Here is a 3,990-nt window from a genome sequence, read left to right on the forward strand (position 1 = left end):
TAATGGGTCTCAAAATTCTGTGACAGATTTTTGGTCAAGTTGTTTCCATTAAAAAGTACTGATTTTAAAAACTAATAACTTAAAACTGCCACACACACACAAAAAAAAATGGTCCACAAAACACTCTCCTTTCCTTCTGAAGGTTTTACGATGCATTGTTATCATTAACCAGTCTTTTACTATTAAACTTAAGTGGCCAACTGACACAAACATTTCTGAGACCGTTCTTCCTCCGCTGATTAAGACTGGGGTGGCAAGGATTGGGGATAACATTCATTTAGCCTTCTGGGCAGACTGGGTGACCTTGCCAGCTCCAGCTGCCTTCTTGTCCACTGCTTTGATGACACCCACAGCAACCATCTGTCTCATGTCACGAACAGCAAAGCGACCCAGAGGAGGATAGTCAGAGAAGCTCTCAACACACATGGGCTTGCCAGGAACCATATCAACAATGGCAGCGTCACAAGATTTCAAGAACTTGGGACCATCTTCCAGCTTTTTCCCAGAACGACGGTCAATCTTCTCCTTGAGCTCAGTGAACTTGCAGGCCATGTGAGCGGTGTGACAGTCCAGCACAGGTGCATAGCCAGCACTGATTTGGCCTGGATGGTTCAGGATAATCACCTGAGCTGTGAAGCCAGCTGCTTCCATCGGTGGGTCATTTTTGCTATCACCAGACACATTGCCTCGACGAACATCTTTGACAGATACGTTCTTGACGTTGAAGCCCACATTGTCCCCAGGAAGAGCCTCACTCAAAGCTTCATGGTGCATTTCAACAGATTTTACTTCAGTTGTAACATTGACTGGAGCAAAAGTGACCACCATGCCAGGTTTGAGAACACCAGTCTCCACTCGACCCAAAAGGATGGTACCAATACCGCCAATTTTGTAGACATTCTGGAGGGGCAGACACAAAGGCTTGTCAGTTGGACGAGTTGGTGGCAGAATGCAATCCAGAGCTTCAAGCAGTGTGGTTCCACTGGCATTGCCATCTTTACGGGTGACTTTCCATCCTTTGAACCAAGGCATGTTAGCACTTGGCTCCAGCATATTGTCACCATTCCAACCAGAAATTGGCACAAATGCTACTGTGTCAGGGTTGTAGCCAATTTTCTTAATGTAGGTGGTGACTTCCTTAACGATTTCCTCGTATCTCTTCTGGCTGTAGGGTGACTCAGTAGAATCCATTTTGTAAACACCAACAATAAGTTGTTTTACACCCAGTGTATAAGCCAGAAGGGCATGCTCCCGGGTCTGCTCATTCTTGGAGATACCGGCTTCAAATTCACCAACACCAGCAGCAACAATCAGGACAGCACAGTCAGCCTGAGGTGCCTGTAATCATATTTTTGATGAAGTCTCTGTGTTCCGGGGCATCAATGATGGTCACATAGTACTTGCTGGTCTCAAATTTCCACAAGGAGATATCAATAGTGATACCACGTTCACGTTCAGCTTTCAGTTTATCCAAGACCCAGGCATACTTGAAGGAGCCCTTTCCCATCTCAGCAGCCTCCTTCTCAAGTTTTTCGATAGTTCTTTTGTCGATCCCACCACATTTGTAGATGAGATGTCTGGTAGTGGTAGACTTGCCAGAATCTACGTGTCCAATGACGACGATGTTGATGTGAGTCTTTTCCTTTCCCATTTTGGTTTAGGTTTAGCGGTGGTTTTCATGACACCTGTGCTCTGGCAGCAAACCCGTTGTGACTGGAGTGTTCTTGAGGCCCTTGAAAGCACTGTGGAGGGAGTGGCATAAAGAGAGTTCTAGGCCGTGTTCCCCCCCCCCTTTATTTAATAAGTAGATAGATGAGAAGAACGTCTTTCTAGAAATTCGTGACAGGTGGGGAGGCAGGAAAAGAGGAAAGTGGTTGTCTGCTGATAGAAGGCACTTCACAAGGCCATTTGTCCTGAGGAAAACTTGACCTTTAGCTCTAGACAGCTGCAAGGGGGGCTCCTGCACAGCTGGTGTTGACTGCTTTGAGGGTTGAGGTCCGGAGAAGGACAGGGCTACGCAGAGGGACCGCCCTCCCCGGAGGTGTTGTTGCTCAAATCAGGCTTTTCGATACTTGAAGGCCTGCCTATTCCATTGAGAGAAAGGGGAAAGGGGCTAAGGCGCAGAGGTCTCTGGGAGCCAAGTAGGAGTGGTACTCGGACTCCGGGTGAGGAAGGGAAGGGGCCTGGGGGGCAGGTAGGGTGAGCACACAGGCTGAGAACATTCAGGAAGGACACCTAGGGCAGTCCTGCGAGGTACTTCCAGGCCTACAGTGCCTGGGGTTTCAAGGTCCCCAGCGCAGGGTCGCAGTGCTTTGAACCTCTCAGACAATACCACTGAGGGAAGCACACAGAGCATATGCACCTGTGTAGAAAACGCAAGGGCCCTCCTAAGGAAAGTGCTGGAGCACCATGGGAGATGATCAGGGGCCCTGGGAGAGAAGCTCACAGGGGCAGAGCTGTGAAGGAAACGCACTGGGCTTTCCTTAAGGGGTTAAGGGCCTGCTCTGAGCAGAGGGAATGGGGTTGGGGGGCGGCGCTGCCCAGGAAGATGCTAATCCCTGAATTCTATTGTCCCCTCCCAACCTTCCAAGAGCTTAGGGTCTCTCAAGACAGGGCCAGGAGGGGGCTCACTTTAAAATTTCTGTGCACCACAATCTCACCAAGATGGCTCTTGGCTGACCCCCTTGAAGAGAAGTGGCGCGTGGCAGGCACCCTTGGTGAGCTGGAACGGGACTGTCACCCGGAGCCCTTCTCCCTTTCTTGGGCTAGCCTTCCTTTCTTGGCCTTCCTGGGGTCACCCAATTCCCAAGCTGATTTTCCACAAAAGGCACCTGAAAGACCCAAGGTTCAGGAAGTGCCCCTTTCTCCACTGCCCCACGCCTGTGACACTTGATCCAGCCACATCTCCAGGAGGAGACATATTAGCCCTACTAGGCCCATCCATCCAAGCCAGACTCCTGAATGGTAGAGTTACCAGATAAGATACAAGATGTCCGTTAAATTTCAAAGTCAAATCAACAGCAACTAATCTTTTAGTATAAGTACCTCCCATGCAGTATTTGGGACATACTTATACTAAAAGAAAAAGTTGTTTCTTTGAAATTCAAATTTATCTGAGCATTCTAGATTTATGTGCTAAATCTTGTAATGCTACTTGAGTGGCTATTTGTGTATGGAGGACTAGTTTTCTCTGCCACCCTGTGACCTATAATCTACCAAAGTTGAGTCTGAGGGCATAGGCTGAGAGCAAGGGGACATGTAACCTTGAAAGGTAACATTTGGCGGGGGGGGGGGTGCCTGGGTGGCTCATTCCATTAAGCAGCCGACTCCTGATTTCAGCTCATGTCATGATCTCGCGGTACGTGAGTTCGAGCCCTGTGTCGGGCTCTGCGCTAGCACTAAGGAACCTGCTTGAGATTCTTCCTCTCTTTCTCTCTCTCTCAAAATAAATAAATCATCTTAAGAGCAATAAAAGTAACATTTGCTAACCTGAGTCTGGTAGGGCAAGGGTTCAGGAGGAAGGAGGAGGGAGAGGGAGAGACCTATCTAAGAGGACCAATGAAGGGGCTGCCTGGCCGGCTCAGTTGGTAGAGTGAGCAACTCATGATATCAGGGTCATGAGTTTGAGTCCCATGTAGGGCATAGAGCCTACTTTAAAAAAAAATAAGACAAGCTATAGCAGTAGCTGGCCAACTGGGCTGTTGGGAGCCCTTGGAACTCTTAAATGAACCTACCTTTATAGTTTGAAAGAGGGCCATTCAGAGAGGGAACCATTCTGACTGATAGCATTTTTCCATGGGAGATAGGGACAGGGTGTTTTAGAGAGAGGGATTGGAGAGGGGTGGATTCCAGGCCCCTACTGACGAGGGACCGTTGAATTGGCAGAGAGGTGACCTCTCTGTTCCTCAAAGCCCCTCAGGCCTAGGGAATTGGGGTCACTTCCCTTGGGCTTCCTGATGTCAGGCTGCCCATTGGCCCTAGCCTGGACTC

The 3,990-nt window shown here is 49.0% G+C and overlaps 1 pseudogene; it reads right to left on the bottom strand.

Annotated features, from left to right (window-relative positions):
* Positions 1-273: 273 nt before the first annotated feature.
* On the bottom strand, positions 274-1,666 carry LOC115283933 (annotated as a pseudogene).
* Positions 1,667-3,990: the final 2,324 nt, after the last annotated feature.

The sequence above is a fragment of the Suricata suricatta genome, chromosome X (genome assembly GCF_006229205.1).
Source record: "Suricata suricatta isolate VVHF042 chromosome X, meerkat_22Aug2017_6uvM2_HiC, whole genome shotgun sequence".
NCBI classification, from domain to species: Eukaryota; Metazoa; Chordata; class Mammalia; order Carnivora; family Herpestidae; genus Suricata; species Suricata suricatta.